Below are 19,725 nucleotides of genomic sequence, written 5' to 3' on the forward strand. Positions count from 1 at the left end.
TCAATGCAAGATAAAAACAAATATAAATCAAATATACCTGAAGAAGCAGTGAAACGTGAATCCAATAACATGGGAAGCGGGCTCAGCAGACCATGGCCATGACATGTGATTCACCACTGATTCGCTGGGAGGCCTCCTACAGTTTATTGATTCGCTCTGACACTTCATATTATACAGAGCTCACTTTGCTACTATCTGCATTAGAGACAAGAGAATGCTTCTGACATAAAGTGCAAAGTCTCTTAATAAATAATTGGTTATGATGTAAAATTTAGAATCATCATTTAGCTGTTAAAGCAGAGCAGGGAGTTTTTGTTTGGTAACCTTAAACTGTCCATCAGTATTCTACCCATGATGATGGGATGTGATTAGTGGTTTGGTATGGTCATCATTATTCTGGTAGTTTGTTAGTGTGGAGCAAATTCTACATAATACACTCCAGTGTTATTTCTGAGTAATCTCGCTCTATTGCTGGCTGCATCGATATCAACCTCGCTGATAGCAAGAACACTGACTGTAATGTAAAAGTGAATTCTGTGCCAGGGATTGTGTTGTGTGCTGGATGGAGGATAACCTCTGTGCTAAAAACCTAAAGGAGGTCATAAAACTGAAACTGTATTCTGTAGTGATGCTAGGCCAGGAAGCTAGGCCAGTACCCTACCACCTTCAGGACTGGAACCTACTAGAGTGCTTTTTTGAGCATCTAGGCAGCGCTTTAAATCGCTAGCGATTTTGCTAAATGCTCTGCCAATGTAAATCAATGTAACAAATTCCACAGTAGCGATTGCGATTGGCAAAATAGCAATCGCAGGACATACAGCATTTTGGGAGCTTTTGCGCTTCAATGTAAAGTATATAAGTGCTGGCAAATCACTCATGAATCGCTACACATAGCGATTTGTGTGTGATTTTAAATTACTGCAAACTGTAAAAAAAATTATAATAATTTGAAAGGACCAATCAGAATTAACCACTTAGCAACTTCTGCCACGCTTTTCTACGTCCTTATTTACAAACACCTATAAACACATATAAATATTTGGTTCTGCTGCCTATTTTTAGAAAACTGAGTACGTATAGCACCATCTTGTGGCCAAAAAGTAAAACTACTTCCAAATACACCATTATTCATTTACCATAGGAACATTAAGCACATTTTCATTATTTTTGAAACTCCTTCACCCCTCACCCAAAATAAAATATTATCGCCATACTTTGTACTAGGGACAGAAGTTAAACATTGTAAAAACCGGGACAAATTGGCAAATGAAATGTGTCTGTTTTATCTACAATAGCACAATTTATTTTTAAACTACAATGGCTGAAAGCTGAGAAATGGTGATTTTTTTCATTTTTTTCTTCTTCTTCCCTGTCAAATCAGTATAAAATAATATAATTCTTAGCATAAAGTACTGCCCAAAGAAAGCCTAGTTTTTCCCGTAAAAAATAATGTATAGATCATTTCAGTGTTATAATTAGTGATAAAGTTATTACCGAATGAATGGGAAGAGCTTTTGAAGGGGAAAAAACCTGTGGAAGAGAAGTGGTTAAAATCACTAATAGCAAATCGCTATCACAATCTCTGGCAAAAAGCTTACACTTTTTAAAATCGCTACTAAAATCCCCAGAAAGCGCTCATAAAATTGCTTAAAAAAACGATAATTGAAAACAGAAGCGATTGCGATAGCGCTTTGTAGTGGGTTCCATGCCTCAGGCCTGGAACCCACTAGGAGCGCTTTTCTGAGAGATTTGTGATTTGAAAAGCTCTTGCTAATGTAATGCTATGGATGTGATTCCACTTGAAAATGTGATTTTCTAAAAATCCCCCATAGCATTGCATTAGCAAGAGCTTTTCAAATCACAAAGCGCTCAGAAAAACTCCTACTGGGCTCCAGGCCTTCAATGCTATTGTTAATAACCCACCACAAGGATTGGCTTGACAGTTCACTCTAAGGCCACATACAGACATCAGACCATGGTCTTTGGAAAATGAAAGATCACAGACCAATCTTACCACCCTTCATGTAGTATAAGAGCCATACTCTACATAGTCTTTTCTATGGAGCTGAACTCCCCATCAGAAAAAAATCTTTGCAAGATGCTGCACACACAGATGCTGTACAGACACAAAAGATCAGTATCTGCAAAATATCTGTTCCTGCCAAAAATCCATTCCTGCAAATTGCAATGATAGTCTATGAGATCTGCAGATCATCATACACACATGATTTAACTGACATTCATCTGCAGATCAGATCCACCAGGATGGATTTTCAGATCTGCAGATCTGCAGATGAATGTCAGTTAAATCATGTGTGTATGATGATCTGCAGATCTCATAGACTATCATTGCAATTTGCAGGAATGGATTTTTGGCAGGAACAGATCTTTTGCAGATACTGATCTTTTGTGTCTGTACAGCATCTGTGTGTGCAGCAGCCTGCAGAGATTTTTTTCTGATGGGGAGTTCAGCTCCATAGAAAAGACTGTGTAGAGTATGGCTCTTATACTACAGGAAGGGTGGTAAGATTGGTCTGTGATCTTTCATTTTCCAAAGACTATGGTCTGATGTCTGTATGTGGCCTTAGGGCTCAAACCCATTAGCAGCTGTTTCTAAGCGCTAACGATTTGAAAAAGCTCTTGCTAATGCAATGCTATGGGGGATTTTTATAAAATCACATCACTCAAGTGGGATCACACCGCATTACATTGGAAAGAGCTAGGTGCTTGTGATTTAAAAAGCTCTTGCTAATATAATGCTATGGGTGTGATCCGACTTGAGCGATGTGATTTTATAAAAAGTCCCCCAAAGCATTACATTAGCAAGAGTTTTTAAAATCACTAGCGCTTAGAAAAGGTTGCTAGTGGGTTTGAGCCCTTACTCATCCTCAACCTTCACAGAGCAGAACAAGCAGCTCTGTAAATAGCCTAATGCCAAATACACAACATGCAATTTAGGCCTGGAACCCACTAGAAAGCGGCAAACATTATCACAATCGCTAGCGCATGGCACATCTAAAGGGATTCGGATACATATTTGCATCAGCAGATGGCGATAAAAGTGGAAATGGTGCGCTAGGAAACTTTCACACTTGGGATCTTTTCACACATAACAGACATTGCGAGTGATTAGCATTTTTGTGCATTTGCATCTGCCGCACATCTGATGTAGGTCAATGGCATAATCGTGCGATTTTTCTGCCAAACTATGGCTACTGCATGCAGGGGAAAACGGGAGCCGGAGTTTGGCTACATGCAGGGGAGAACTGTGTTGAATTACTGTATGCCTTGAAGAATTAATTGCTTCAGCATTTCAGCATTTAAAGGGAACCTTAACTGAGAGGGATATGGATGTTTCCTTTTAAACAATACCAGTTCCCTGGCAGTCCAGCTGATCTCTTTGGCAGCAGTAGTGGCTGAATCACACACCTGAAGCAAGCATGCATACATCCTGAAAATTTGGTATTTATATCATGTAAGGAGGCTTTGCTATTAACCACTAAAGTTGGCGGGTTTTGGTGGTTTTAATCACGGCTGTGATCATGGCTAAATCCATGATCACTAGCCGGATTTGGACCACGATCACGAGTGCATTCAGAACTGAATCCTTGATCATTATGCGATCACGGATTCGGATTATGATGTTGGATAGTGAAACAATGCTCGTGAATCATGGCTATTCTGAGATCACGAGGTTGTGATGAGCATCACTGGGGTGCGTTTGTTAATTGGGGCACTCGCATAGCCTACAAGGTAATTAGTGGCCATGGCAGTGCCAGGAACTGTAATATTGGGAGCACTTTCTTAGCCTCACACCTGCTGTCGCTCGGCACTGGCTCCCTCTCCCACACAGACACAACCACTGCAACCAGGATTCCTGCAGCAAGCGCTGTTAAAACAGCACAGGAGATTTGAGCGCAGCCGGTGCCATCATAGGCCGTAATAGGAATTACGGCTATGGCGGTGCACAGTGAGTAACTTCGGCGCCGTCAGAAGACAGAGCTTAAAGCTGATGGGAATCCATATTTGAATAAAAAAGTCAGGTACTCACCTAAGGAGAAGGAAGGCTTGGGTCCTAATGAGCCTTCCCTCTCCTGTCCCGGTGCCCTCGGTGCAGCACTGGCTCCCCCGTTCAAATCCCCCACCACAGGGACTTCGGAAGTCTTCGGGAGCCGAGTTCTCCCGAAGTCAGGCGGCTCCATACTGCGCACGTGCGAGTGCGTCATAGAGGGCGCTTGCGGGTGCGCAGTGTAGAGCAGCCCGTCTTCGGGAGCAATAGGGCTCCTGAAGCATTTCCGAAGCTTCCCTTCGGCGGGGAAACAGCAGTATTTGACCGAAATGGTGGAATACCGCTACGGGGGAGCCAGCGCAACAGCGGGGACCAGGAGAGGAGAGGGAATGCTCTATGGGACCCAGAGTCTCCCTCTCCTTAGGTGAGTATCTGACTTTTTTATTTAAATTTTGGTTCCCATTAGCTTTAAGTTGCAATTAAAATACTGCCATCCATGTTGACCTGGAGGGGGAATAGTAATTAATGCCACTGGGACTTGTGCAGGAGCAGGGTAAGCCGTATATCGGCTGTATCCTGCGCCCAAATCTCCCGGCGGCAAAGGTACATAGGTACTCTCCTACAGTGGCTGATCCACTTACAGGCTCACAGCCCCTGTGGCTCTACAGCTGTTTCCTCTCCCACTCTGCTCCAATACGCTATTTGGGTGCCAGGGGATAATAACAGCACTCCCTCGCAAACTTTACCATGCGCCATGTTTAAATGTTCATATATGTATGTGTGGTATTGGTTATTGTTAGGCATCGGTAGTGGAGAGTTAATGTGAGAGTGGATCAGGTGAGGTGATAGTAGAATATGATAACGTCACTGGTACTTGCCTTTATTAGATGTACATGCTTGAGGGGGCCCAATATAAAACTCACATTGGGGTGAGTGTGTCAGGTGCTGAAAATGGAGGGGAGACAAGAGTAGCAAAAGATCCCAGTTGCAAGTAAAACAATAGAAACCTGTTGAGAAAATCCAGTATGGCTGATTGCTGAGCAGTGAGCAGAGCACAGAACATGGATAGCTGTACAGGTATCAGATTGTTGTTCAAAACAATTACAAATCATTGCTTCAGGTGACTGTGGCTATGGATGATCAGCAAGATGATAATTATTCTGAGTTGGAACAAATGGAGTTGGAACAAAGCTGGTGAGCTAAAGCTGGTGGTGCTAAGTTCCCACTTGCTGATGCTGCTCCCTGGGGTGAAGCAGGTGATTTTGGCGCATGATGCTCAGTGATAAGCACTGAAACTAGGCGCCACCATAGCAGTAATGTTACACTGTGCGGGGCGTGTCCAGGTAATTTAGGGATCGCCAGACCCTGAATTACTCCTCCCTCCGAGTTGCTACGACTAGGAGGGGAAATAGTATTTGACACCACCGAGAATTGAGCGGCAGAAGAGTGAGCCACCATACGTACGCCCCCAGGGCGTCATGCAATGTATTTGACTCACCTGTGCTGCCATCATCTTCTGGTGCCCATAGTAAACTCAGGAGTGGCGGTGTATGTGAGTGCATAGTGCATACATGCCGCCAGGTCACCACAGACACTGGGAGGTGGCGACAGCACAGAGGAAGAAGCAGAGTAAAGCCTTGTCTACACGGTACAATTTTCCATCAGATAGACGGGTCTATTAGATAGATCTAATAAGAAATTGCAAGGTGTGTAGATGTCCAAATTGTTTCAGATCAATTTTGCGATAGATTTTGCCTTGAAGTACCCCAAATCTATTGCAAAATCTAACGTAATCTGATTGGAAATTTTCTAATAGATCTGGTCTGATAAAAAAATGGTACCGTATATATGAGGCTTATGCTAGGTACACACTATGAGATTTTCTGGCACATTAACTGTCAGATCGATGATTTCCAATGTGTCCGATCTGATTTCCGATCGAGTTCCAATTCTCTTCAATTGGAAATCGATCGGAAAATGCTCGGAAATCGATCGGAAATCAGATCGGACATGTTGGAAATAATCGATCTGACAGTAAATCTGCCAGAAAATCTCATAGTGTGTACCTAGCACTAAGGAGCAGAAGTGCTTGCGCTTTTCTGCACTTATACTCTGCACGAGGTGCCAGGGGGGGGGGGGGGGGCACCTGGGTGAGGGGTGACAATCAATTTTCAATAGATTACATTCTTAAATCTATTAAAAATCGATGTGCAGTGTGTCGCACTGATAGATCCCTTTCTAATCAGAGATCAATTCTTAGGTAGAAAGTAGGGAGAAAGTCTACCAGCATGTATTTGATTCCAGTTTCACTGGGCTGTAGACAGTTCCCTAGGATTTTTTTTTTCTTTTAGTACAGATCAGCACTAGGATCCTGGGGAAATCAGGCAGTGCCTGATCAGCTCCACCCACATCCCCATCACATTTTTAAAGCGTTCACCCTGCGCTGCACTCCAGACTCCTCTCCCTGTTCTTCTTCCCTCCCTGGTGAATGCTGATTGTCTGTGCTGCTGCTGTGCCTGACATGGAGCCTGCAAGAGGAAATGCAGGATCATCCTAGATGTTGCTAGCCAGCCAGGGGGTGGACTGCTGCTTACACGGCTCCTTGCTGCATCACAAGACAGCCTCTCTACATCCATCCTGAGCAAGAGATCGAACCTTCCTTCCTGCCCAGACTTTCTTCTATTGCCATCCCTGCAGCTGCAATCTACACCTAGTTCATAGCTGCACGTATTAGCGTGATCAGCAGGCAGAGCACAGAGGGAAAGTTTCACAATTGACTCAATCCATTGTGTTTACCGGAGAGAAAGACAGAGACGGCAAAGCCTAATAGGCTCCCTGTTCATCACCGCCAGCGGTGCCAGTGCCAGCCTTCGCTGTGATACGGTGAGTAGCTTTCCATGATGCCAATGTATTCAAACTTCTTCCTGTCTCGAATCTCTGTTGTAACTGGAATAGGTGAAAATCACATCATCCTAGTTTGATCATGACTTTTTCAAGAATGCAGTTATTTGCAAGTTAATGTTATTCCATTTAGTGTATTACAAAAAAAAGAAAACGTAGTTGCCGTTAGACTCCATCTAGTGGATATTATGAAATGTTTAGCTGTTTAATAGAGTTGCAATATTTTGCTACATTTTTTCGTTTCTGTAATTAAGAGCTATGATGTGACCTGCTAATGTCCCCCCACCCCTTTCTTGGACCAGAACCTAAATCTAGCAGAGGCTGGTATGGAACTTTGCTCAGGGCTAGTCAGATTTTCAAAGTTAATATTCCTGTAAAAGGTTTTTGTAAGTAATCTGGTTATTGTTCATGGTTTTTTGCAGATGTACTTGACAGACATGTTTGCCTTGAAGAAGGGACTTGTGTGTCCTGAAATGCTGAATTCACACTTGTCTGTTTTGCTGTGAATTTTCTGCATAGGTAATTGGAACCAATATTAATAATTGGGCTAGTTTCCACAATTTTCACCCGCGGAAAAGCAATTGAAAGTAATGCAGCACTGTCAGAAAACCCAGTGCTGACGGCTTTTTTAATTTTTTGGATGGAGATCCACTTTAATAATAAAAAATAAAATATTTTGCCATGGGTAAAGGCGTGCGATTATGCCAACTTTTGGTGATGCGCAGCAATAACAGTCACAGCAGTTCATATATTTAAGATCCCAGATGACTCCGCTTAAAGTACAGTGCACGGCTGTTGTGTGATGTCACGTTTATCCACTGGCAGGAAGATGGATCAGGGAACGCTTGTCATCTGGGACGTCGCTGGTAGAGATGTCCCGAACGGTTCGCCGGCAAACTTCGGGTTGTTTGTGTTCGTCTGCGAAGGCAAACTTTCCCGGAAGTTTGATTCGCTCTATTAAGCAGAACTTTGACCCTCTACATCAGTCAGCAGCACATTGTTGCCAATCAGACTGCACTCACTCCTAGAGCCCACCCCCCCTTATAAAAGGCAAGGTCCTTGTGCCGTTTTACTCACTAGTCTGCCTACACTAATTAGTTAAGGGACAGCTGCTGACACTCTGCTAGGGAGAGTTTAGTTAGGCTCTTATAGGCTTGTTCCTAGCTATTTGTTGTTCCCTTCCTTAGGAGGGTCTCATCTTCCAGGGAATTGTAGAATTTCAAAAGCCAGCTTATATACCTTGGCCGGGAGTTGAACCCAGGTCTGAGTGCTTGGTAGATAGCTCTCTTAACCGCTATACCACCAACAACACTACATGCTGAAGGCAGCCTAGCATGTACCATTCTGATATATTCTAGAGAAAAATGAGCTTGCTTAAAGATTTGTAGGCTTTCAAAAGCCAGCTTACATACCTTGGCTGGGAATTTAACCCAGGTCTGAGTGCGTGGTAGATAGCTCTCTTAACCACTATACCACCACAACACTACATTCTGAAACCAGCCTAGCATGTACCATTATGATATATCCCTAGAGAAAAATGAGCTTGTTTAAGGATGTGTAGTATGTCAAAAGCCAACTCACATTGGCCAGGAATAGAACCCAGGTGTACCGCTCTGTAGGCTGCTATCCTAACCATTATACCACCAACACTACATGCTGAAACTTCTTGGAGCAGCCTTACTTCCTCCCTCCAAAAGACACACCTACATCCCCATAAAATCATTCAACAGCAACTGCGTGCACAGTCTTTGTGGTACAGTCTCTGTGGCACAATTGGTTACCGTGTTTGGCTGTTAACTAAAAGGTTGGTGGTTCAACCCCACCTAGGCATGGCCTTGCCTTTTGTGTCCAACAGTTGTCCGAAGAGAACCTCACTTAGCCATGTAGATTTTCTCTCTCTCTCTCTCTCTCTCTCTCTCTCTCTCTCTCTCTCTCTCTCTCTCTCTCTCTCTCTCTCTCTCTCTCTCTTCTCTCTCTCTCTCTCTCTCTCTCTCTCTCTCTCTCTCTCTCTCTCTCTCTCTCTCTCTCTCTCTCTCTCTCTCTCTCTCTCTCTCTCTCTCTCTCTCTCTCTCTCTCTCAAATTGGTCATTCCATTTGGTTGGAACGGAATTGCTTTTTCACTCCGGCAGAATTCCGAAATTGCCTGTGAAATTCTACTGGTATCCGTTGATGCCATCGAAGTGAATTTTCAGCTTAAAACCATCAAGTCCTCGAGAGAGAGCAAGCTCATTTTTCTCTTGGGTATATCATAATGGTACATGCAAGGCTGGTTTCAGCAGGTAGTGTTGGTGGTGGTATAGCGGTTAAGAGAGCTTTCTACCAAGCACTCAGACCTGGGTTCAATTCCCAGCCAAGACCTGGGTTCAATTCCTGGCCAAGGTATATAAGCTGACTTTTGAAATTCTACAATTTCCTGGAAGATGAAGAGAGGGAGAGATACACTGCCTGATGTTGTAAAGCAGTGCAGGCCTGTAATTGAACATTGAATGAGATTTGTGACCTTTAAATAGGGGTTTATGTGAAATCTAGATTTATTTATTTTTTGCCTGGGACTTTTGATGTGTATTTCACTCAATCATGTCTGCCTCCAGGTATTCGATCCCTTGAAACATGTTTTCTATCATTTTTCCAGCCGGGAGAAATTTTTTTAAATTTTGAAGTTCGCCTCCCCATTGAAGTCTATTGCGGTCCGTGAAAGTTCGCGCAAACTGAACCTTCCGCGAAAGTTCGTGAACGGGATTTAGCGAACCAAAAAACGGAGGTTCGCGACATCACTAGTCTCTGGGATACATCTTCCTCTGTCAGGGGCGTATTCAGCTTAAAGAGAACCCGAGGTGGGTTTGAAGAATATTATCTGCATACAGAGGCTGGATCTGCCTATACAGCCCAGCCTCTGTTGCTTTCCCAAACCCCCCTAAGGTCCCCCTGCACTCTGCAATCCCTCATAAATCACAGCCACGCTGCTGACAAACAGCTTGTCAGAGCTGGCTGTGTTTATCTCTATAGTGTCAGTCTGCTGCTCTCCCCGCCTCCTGCAGAACTCCAGTCCCCGCCTGCATCCCTTCCCTCCCTGCTGATTGGAGGGAAGGGATGGGGGCAGGGACCGGAGCTATGCAGAAGGCGGGGGAGCAGCTGAGACTGACACTACAGATGTAAACACAGCCTCACAGCACGGCTGTGATTTATGAGGGATTGCAGAGTGCAGAGGGTCCTTAGTGGGGTTTGGGATAGCAACAGAGGCTGGGCTGTATAGGTAGATCCAGCCTCTGTATGCAGATAACATTCTTTAAACACACCTCGGGTTCTCTTTAAAGAGACTCTGTAACAACAAAAACCTCCCCTGGGGGGTACTCACCTCGGGTGGGGGAAGCCTCCGGATCCTAATGAGGCTTCCCACGCCGTCCTCTGTCCCACGGGGGTCTCGCTGCAGCCCTCCGAACAGCCGGCGACAGAGCCGACTGTAGCTTCAATATTTACCTTTGCTGGCTCCAGCGGGGGCGCTGTGGCGGCTTTCGGCACGGAAATAGACGGAAATACCCGATCTCCGTCGGGTCCGCTCTACTGCGCAGGCGCCGGAAACTTGCGCCTGCGCAGTAGAGCAGACCCGACGGCGATCGGGTATTTCCGCCTACTTCGGAGCCGACAGCCGTCAGAGCGCCTGTGCAGGAGCCAGGAAGGTAAATATTACGTCACTGCTGCACGGAGGGCTGCAGCGAGACCCCTGACGGATGGAGGACGGCGTGGGAAGCCTCATTAGGATCCGGAGGCTTCCCCCACCCGAGGTGAGTACCCCCCAGGGGACGTTTTGTCGTTACAGTTCCTCTTTAAGGGGTACTTTCAACCTTCTCTTTGCACGTAACATTGGACACTGTTTTTCAAGCTGTAAAATGTTGCAGTTAAAAGTCTCTGAAAGTTCACACCTCATCTGTTGTGTTGCGATTAAACTAATTCCGCTGTTAAATTTCAGAACTTGCCTTTGTTCACTAGGTGCACACATGTTGATTCAACAATGTTAGTTAATAAAGGCGTGCATTTGGTCAGTTGCTTCTTTGCGTGTTACATCTAGTTTTCGGTTGACTTATGTGTACGTCCTAATGCAATGCACGTCTCAGTGTGAAACTAGCCGTTAAAGTTAGGAGCTAACTGTAATCCGTATAGAGCCTGGCTATCTGCATTCTCTGTATGGGAGACTTGTCATGCCTTATGTAACTAGCAGTGGCACAATCTACTGAACTTCTGTTCTCTTGAGCTGGATACAGAAATTTGGTTGACATCTTAAGTGCTTTGATGTATAGCTACGGATGGAGGCAGGAAGCACTCTTTAAGGAAACTGGTGTACTGCTGAGGTCAGTAGGAGTTCTCCCTTTAGCATTTTCACATATCCAGATCTCTTCTGCACTATTTTTATTAATACGGTATGTAACTTAATTTAAGACTTGGATTAACATGAAAGGCTTTGGTATATCCCTCAGGGTGTATGAAAATGTTACATTTATGTTTTTTTTAAATATATGCACAAGGGAAATGTAAGGCACTGAACTTTACTTCAAACTGGTGCCTTTCCTGACTTAAGGGAGCCTTAATACATAAGACATTAAAGGGGTTCTGTGAGGGTTAAAAAAAAACAAAAAAACACAACAACGGAATCCTCAGGCTAAAAAAAAAAAAATACAGCTTTACTCAGCTGGGGCTTTCTCCAGCCCCTTGCAGATGACTGCCCCATGCTGACCTCTCCGCCGCCGTCCCGGGCACCCTGCACAGTGCAGAGGACAACTTCGATCGTCCTTACTTCGCCTGCGTGAAGCTCAGCTGTCAATCATGGCCACATTGCTGTAGTAAAGACGATCTCGAGGTTGTCCTCTGCACTGTGCAGGGAGCCTGGGACGGTTGCGGAGAGCATAGCGGTCAGCATGGGGCAGTCAGCTGCAAGGGGCTGGAGAAAGCCCCAGATGAGTAAGGCTGGATTATTTTATTTTTAGCCTGATGATTCCGTTGTGGGGTTTTTTTTTTTTTTTTTTTTTGTTTTTTTTTTTTTTTTGCGCCATTAAAGCCTCCACAAAACCCCTTAACTGAGTTGCAAAAAAATGAAAATGTTCTACTCATCTGGGGCTTCTACTGGCCCTTGCAGACATCCAGTGCCCACGCAGGGACAAACGGATCCGCTGGTACCCTGCAATGCGCAAATTTCGTTTTCACCAACTGACCAGTCGACAGACCACTGCGCCAGCGCAGCCCTGGCTGCATACGTCCTCATTCACTCATGTCACCTCCCTGCGCATGCGCTGTACTAGATTTCTTGTACAGTGCAGGACGGTGACATGAGCGAGGGCCGTGCAGGCACAGTGGTCTGCCGACTAGTTAGTCAGCGAAAATGAAAGTGGCTCGCTGCGGGGGATGGGTGGATCCATTTGTCCTGGAGCTGGCACCAGAAGTCTGCAGGGGGCTGATAGAGGCCCCAGGTACCAAAAGCCCCCCCCCCCCCCCCCCAACCCTCCCTGGTGGCTGGTACTCCCTCCAATCTCCCCACATTGCAGAGTAGTGCGGTGTGTCTTTTCTGTTCTTCCTGGCAGTCACACGCTCTATGCTTCCCACCTCCTTCTGATCACGTGACATGCACTCAGAACCAGAGGTATGCAGCAAAGAGCATGTGGCTGTCTGGAAGATCAGAAGAGACCCAAAGAAGTGTTGGAGTAGGTAAATATTACTCCTCCACTATGTTACTCTGTAGAAGACAAGACAAATTACATGTATATTGTGCTTTTTCTCCTGGCAGACTCAAAGCGCTTGAGCTGCAGCCACAGGGGCACACTCAGTAAGCAATAGCAGTGTTAGGGAGTCTAGCCCAATGACTCCTTACTGAATAGGTGCTGATTTACTGAATAGGAAGAGCCAAGATTTGAACCAAGGTCTCCTGTGTCAGAGGCATAGCCCTTAACCATTACACTATCCAGCCACTTAAAGGGGATGGCTGCTATAGTTACACCACTTAGTTTGAGATAGTTCAATAAATGTTAAAATTCTAAATTAGGCCTGTGACTAGGAATGCCTTTTAGATTTTGGCCCTTTATGTATTTGAATTTGACACTCCTGATTTAATCCCTCACGTCAGTGGATAATGTGCTAGTGCAATAGTGAAAGTGAATAATCACAGGCTATATATAGCTGGGTATAAATAGATCAGGCTTCTAAATTATACAATAAATGAAGGAACAGCCATTAACAAGTCAGAGGGGCATACTCTATATATATTTATGGTAAAATATAGAAGCTTTGCCTATTTATGCCTAGCTCCTGTGATTATTCTCCATTAATGTTGCTAATGCATTGATACGTTATGCACTGTTGCCACAGCTATGATTAGAGGAACTTGTCATACCATATATTAGCCAGTGTTGCCAACTCATCCCTTTAATTACTGACACATCTAAGTTATACAGGTTCTGGGGCTACATTTTTATTATTTGCACATAATCAGTGCTTTAACTGCATCTACCTAGCTACAAAACCTGTATAATTCATATGTGTCAGTAATTAAAGGGATGAGTTGGCAACACTGATATTAGCAGCCCTTCATTTTTATTGCTTTTAATTACATATTTCGTGCAACAATTTTAAGAACGACAACTGCATCCTTTTCTTATTGCCACAAGTAATCTGAATACAAGATATGTCATGGCTCCCAATCGTCCCTTTTTCAGAGGGACATGTCCGTTTGGGGAACCAAATACATGAGCATGGCATTTTGCCACCGGTCACTTTGGTGCAGGGTGAGAGTCCTTTTCCACCTAATCAGTTGCTCTCAATTATAATTGAAAGGACAACTGATTTTCAAAGTAATGCCCATGTTTCCCAATGGCTGGTTTCTGCTATGCGCATTTTAACTGAAACCTTTTTCACAATTCACTGCTATGGAGAAGAGGAAAAACAATTGCATACCAATGTATTAAAGAGACACTGAAGCGAAAAAAAAATATTACATTCCATTGGTTCTGGAGGTGTGGTTAGTTTACAGGGACAACAAGGGGTGATTTGCATATTTGGCAGTGATGCATTGTGGGAAACCTCATATGCTCACTCCAACCTGATTTATCACAAATACCTTCTGTTTTAAGAAGGCAAACTTTTGTTTTGCATAACATTTTAGTAAGAGGGCTTTTTGGTCTTTTTGTAGCCCCTTACACACTCCAATAAGGTTTACCATGAGCTAGTTGGGTATTCTGTAACTACGAGAACCTAGTAAACAGAATAATGCACCCCTATTCCTGATCACAGAAAATATTTACTGCAAATATCCTCATGCAAGCTGGAAAGACTTTAAAGAGACACTGAAGCGAAAAAAAAAATTATGATATTATGATTTGTATGTGTAGTACAGCTAAGAAATAAAACATTAAGATCAGATACATCAGTCTAATTGTTTCCAGTACAGGAAGAGTTAAGAAACTCCAGTTGTTATCTCTATACAAAAAAGCCATTCATCTCTACGACTTTCAAAGTCGTGGAGAGGGCTGTCTTCTGACTTTTATTATCTCAACTGTAAGTAAACAAATGTCTTTTTCTCTGCCAGAGAAGAGGTCATTAGTTCACAGACTGCTCTAAAAGAATCATTTTGAATGCTGAGTGTTGTGTAATCTGCACATATTAGAGAATGATGCAATGTTTGAAAAAACACTGTATACCTGAAAATAAAAATATGAGAATATTTTCTTTGCTGCTAATCTTCTAGTAATTATTCATAGTACACAACCAATTCATTATATCATATATATTTTTTTCACTTCAGTGTCTCTTTAAGGGCCCTTTTCCACTAGAGCGATTGTGATTGCTGAATCGCAAAATCGCAAATCGCTAGTGATTTTTAAATCGCTAGAGTTGTTACTTTATCATAGAAATCACGAGAAGTATTTTCCACTACAGTGATTCGATTTGGAAATCGCTAATCGCAAATCGCAATTGCTTGCTGGAGCGATTTTTACAATGATAATGCAATGCAAATGAAAATCACAAATCGCAATCGCATAACAGAATTTAATGAAAAATCGCAATCGCTGGCGTTTGTGATTGCGGTTGCTAGTGGAAAAGGGCCCTTAGTGTAATAGAGCCCTGAGCCAAATGACGGCTCACCCTGCTTCCAATGAAATCTCAGGCGTCGTTAATTACCATTTCCACTCAGTCGTAGTAATTTGGGATCCGGCAATCACCGAACCCCTGAATTACCCATGCACTGGCCACGGACTATAGCGTTAGTGCTATAGCTGCACCAAACTCGGGCGCTACGCGGCACATGGAGTGTGCCGAGGAAGCCCTGCCTTCACCAAATACCTCTGTCCCACTTTCAGTACTGATGTACAGATCCATGTAAATAATATACAGTATATTCTGGCGTATAAGACTACTTTTAAACCCTTAAAAATCTTCCGAATAGTCAGGGGCTGTCTTATACGGTGGGTGTCGTTGATACACCCTATCCTGTTACCGCCTCTCAGATCTCGCTGCTGAGGACTGTAGTGAAGCGGTGCAGGCTCATATGTGCGAGATCTGAGAGGCAGAGAAGGAGGTAAATAGGATGCAAGCAGGGGCGGACTGACCATTAGGGCACTCGGGCACGGACCGAGGGCCCGTGGTCAGGGGGGGCCCGCCGCCCGCCAGAGAGCCATGAGCACGAGGGGAGACAGCCAGCGAAGGAGGGCGATGGGCAGAGCAGCGGAGAAGGGGGGGGAAGTCCCCCCCCCCCCTTCTCTCACCTTGGGGCCCCCCTTCCTGGCTCTCCCCTCCAGAATCGGTAAAGTGTCGGCGTAGCGGCTGACAGCGGGCGGAGATCGCTGTTCAGCCACCAGAGGGAGCGCTGATCTGTGTGCCACTAGTCTGGGCTTCTCAAGCCCAGACTAGTGGCACACAGATCAGCGCTCCCTCCGGTGGCAGAACAGCGGTAAGTCTCCGCCCGCTGTCAGCCGCTACCCGCTACGCCGACACTTTACCGATTCTGGAGGGGAGAGCCAGGAAAAGGGGCCCCAAGGTGAGAGAAGGGGAGGGGGGGAATCCAGCCCCCCCCCATCTCCGCTGCTCTGCCCATTGCCCTCCTTCACTGGCTGTCTTCCCTCCTGGAGACACTACAAGCCTGGCTGCATATACTGGGGGCACCTATACGCCTGGCTATACCGGGGAGACCTATACACCTGGGTGCATATACTGGGGAGACCTATACACCTGGCTGCATATACTGGGGAGACCTATACACCTGGCTGCATATACTGGGGAGACCTATACACCTGGCTGCATATACTGGGGGCACTTATAGACCTAGCTACATATACTGAGGGCACCTATAGACCTGGCTATACTGGGGAGACCTATACACCTGGCTGCATATACTGGGGAGACCTATACACCTGGCTGTATATACTGGGGGCACTTATACACCTGACTACATATACTGGGGGCACTTATAGACCTAGCTACATATACTGGGGGCACCTGTAGACCTGGCTATACTGGGGACACCTATACACCTGGCTTCATATACTGGGGGCACTTATAGACCCAGCTACATATACTGGGGGCAACTATAGACCTGGCTGTATATACTGGGGGCACCTATAGACCTGGCTATCTGTACTGGGGACACCTATAGGCCTGGCTACCTATTCTGGAGACACCTGTAGACTTAGCTACCTATACTGGGGACACCTATAGACCTGGCTATCTTAACTGGGGACATCTATAGACCTGGCTATCTTACATGGGGACATCTATAGACCTGGTTATCTATTCTGGGGACACCTGTAGACTAGGCTACTTATACTGGGGACACCTATAGACCTGGATACCTGCACTGGGAAAACCTATAGACCTGTTTACTTCCCCTGGGGATACCTTTTGACCTGGTTACCTATACTGGGGGCACCTATTTTCGGGGAACTGTTGCCAAATTAACTATTTTTGGGGAACTGCTGCTGCCAGATTAAGTGTATTTTGAGAAACGGCTGCCAGATTATGTGTATTTTTGGGGAACTGCTGCCAGATTGTGTATAATGGGGGAACTGCTACTTCCAAATTATGTGTATTTGGGGAAACCGCTGCTGCCAGATAACGTCTATTTTGGGGGAACGACTGCCATATTATCTGTATTTTGGAAGAACCTCTGCCAAATTGCATGGATTTTCGGTGAAATGCTGTTAGATTACATGTATTTTGTGGGGAAACACTATGGCAGAGTTCAAACTTCCCTGGCAGATCTTTTACACCACTGCTAAGGTCATGTATATTTTGCCCCACCCATATTCTGTTGCGTGACCACACCCATTTTTTGGCGCTACGCGCGGCGCAGGGGTTTTTATCAGTATAAAATATAACATATTTACTGTTGTCAGTAAATTATATCTCAGTCTGTAAATATATAACGTGAAAGGTGGGAAACACTGGTATGGGGGCCCCAAAATCTCCTATTGCCCGGGGGCCCCATGAGTTGTCAGTCCGCCCCTGGATACAAGGGTGGGCCAGAAAGGTGAAAGAGGCATTTTTTATGGGCACAGTGCGATCTATTCTTCCATACTGCTCTGATAAACAGGCAAGGAGAGCTGACCAATCCACTTAGGGAGAGTTGACCAATCCAACCAGTCAATTTGTTATATACTGGGTACCACATATAGTACAGCGCCAGTATCCGTTCATACATAGCACCAGTATATGATTTTTTTTTTTATTTTTATTTGGTGTACGTTGGAAAAGGGGTAGTCTTTTATACAGTGAGTATATCCCAAACTCTATATTTTAACTGGAAAAGTTGGGGGGTCGTCTTATACGACGGAATGTACGGTAATTATTTTTCAGTAGAACAATACGTATTAAGGCTGTCTCAAATTAGCGGTGCTTGCCAATCGCTGGTGGTTGGCAAAGCACTAGTGCAGTATTACACTGTAAGGGTATTCCCACAGCAGCGTTTTGATTTATGTAAGCACAATTTCACTTTCAGAGCACTTTCACACTGGTGTGGTGTGGCAAATTGCCGCACTGCTACTGCAGCCTAATGAAACCCTATGGAGAAGCTCATACTTCCCACATTGCAGAACGCTGTGCATTACTACATTACCCTGTGGGGCCCGTGCCGATCGGTGTCATGTTACTCTGATGACACAGGGTTTAAAAAAAAAAAAAAAAAAAAAAGTTGACGCAGTGCATGCACGGCACCGTATTTTTACAAAAATCTTCCGCATACCTGATGCAGGAAGCGACTGCAAGCGCGTGTCACTTCCTGCTTGGCTGGTGGCGGTGTTCCCTGAAGGCCTGTTTTGAAGGGATGCTTTTGAAAACAAACAAAACCCTGAGAGTCCCCCCATTAGGAGATGGGACTTTTTTCACTGAAGTGGTCCTTTATGGTACGATATATGTAAAACTGAGAACCGAGAGCCCAATGTAGTGTAGTAAGTAATGATAACTGGTTTATTAATGGAGTACAAATGTATTCTCACAAACCAGTGTTACCTCCAGGCAACCACTGTATAGGCAGGTGAGGAGATTGTCCTGTCCCCACTCAGGATTAAGAAGTCGCTCTCTGTAGACAGGAAGAAGAAAGGGGCTACCCCCCTCCACCAGGGGTGGATATCAAATATAACGTGATAAGGAACAGAGGCGCCAATAGAATAAAAAACACTATTAAAAAGTTAAGTGCTTAGGAGGTAGTGGTGGACTTACCTCCTACAAGCAGACACAAGAAGCTGTGTATTAAAAAAAAAGTTAATTTTATTGGTACACTCCAGGGGGGTATTTACAATGTTGTGTACTCCAACTATCTATTGCTTGATGAGGCGGGTCTAAACATGCAAAATGCATTGCGAATACCCCCCCTGGAGTGTACCAATAAAATTAACTTTTTTTTTTTTAATACACAGCTTTTTGTGTCTGCTTGTAGGAGGTAAGTCCACCACTACCTCCTAAGCACTTAACTTTTTAATAGTGGTTTTTATACTATTGGCACCTCTGTTCTTCTTCTTCACGTTATTTATGGTACGATAGTACATTAAAATATCATGACCTTTTATTGGACTGTATTCAAAATTAACACATTTTTATCAGCATTAGAAGCCTAATGTTCTGTTTGCTTTCAACTTGCTTCTCCCGTCTAGCATGAACCATAGATTGGTCAGGAATGGCCCAGTGTGGCTTCTGCGATCAGGGAGTATCTAGAGTGGTGTATTCTAAATTGTGCATTCTTATCCCACTTTTAGCAGAAAACTGATTTGCAGTCTGCCTACGGCTGCTTTGCCCCCCTGGTATAGAATTTGCCACACACATAATCAGATTGGATAGCTCTGGTCCATTACGCGTCATAGGCGTAATGAAGGCTGTATTCCATGACTCACTACTGCGCTTCCTCCTTCCGGCTTGAAAGAGGAAGCGTGATAGTCATGCTACACGACTTTCATTACGCGTAATGGAACGCAAATGTCCCTGAAGACTTCTGGGTAAGTTAACTCCCCTCTGCCTGTGGTCACCTCTGAAGTCCATTAGACTTCATTTGAATTCCGAATTCAAGTCCTTCTAGACTCAAAGCCCATGCTTGCTAAAAAATTGTAGCATGTATGTGGCTTGGAATGAGACCAATCAAATGCACTTCCTGACGATTTTAATTGGCCAAGTTCCGTGATGCACACAATGTGCATTACACTTTGAATGCAAGTCCAGTATTCTTAACATCTGACTGACTATTTGTAGTAAGTGGTTTGTGAAGTAGATTTGTAATGCATTAAGACGTTGCAAAACCGTGCATAGAGGCAGAGCTGATAAAGTTAGATTTCTGATTTACATCTGAGAAATCT

General features: G+C 44.5%; 1 protein-coding gene across 1 annotated transcript in view; it reads left to right on the forward strand.

The window, feature by feature from the left end:
* Positions 1 to 6,451: 6,451 nt before the first annotated feature.
* Positions 6,452 to 19,725, forward strand: part of DSEL (dermatan sulfate epimerase like) — a 32,115-nt gene continuing 18,841 nt past the window's right edge. The window contains exon 1 of the mRNA XM_068237089.1: positions 6,452 to 6,892. The gene's annotated coding sequence lies outside the window, so the exon portion shown is untranslated. The remainder of the gene's footprint in view (positions 6,893 to 19,725) is intronic.

The sequence above is a fragment of the Hyperolius riggenbachi genome, chromosome 5 (genome assembly GCF_040937935.1).
Source record: "Hyperolius riggenbachi isolate aHypRig1 chromosome 5, aHypRig1.pri, whole genome shotgun sequence".
Taxonomy (NCBI): domain Eukaryota; kingdom Metazoa; phylum Chordata; class Amphibia; order Anura; family Hyperoliidae; genus Hyperolius; species Hyperolius riggenbachi.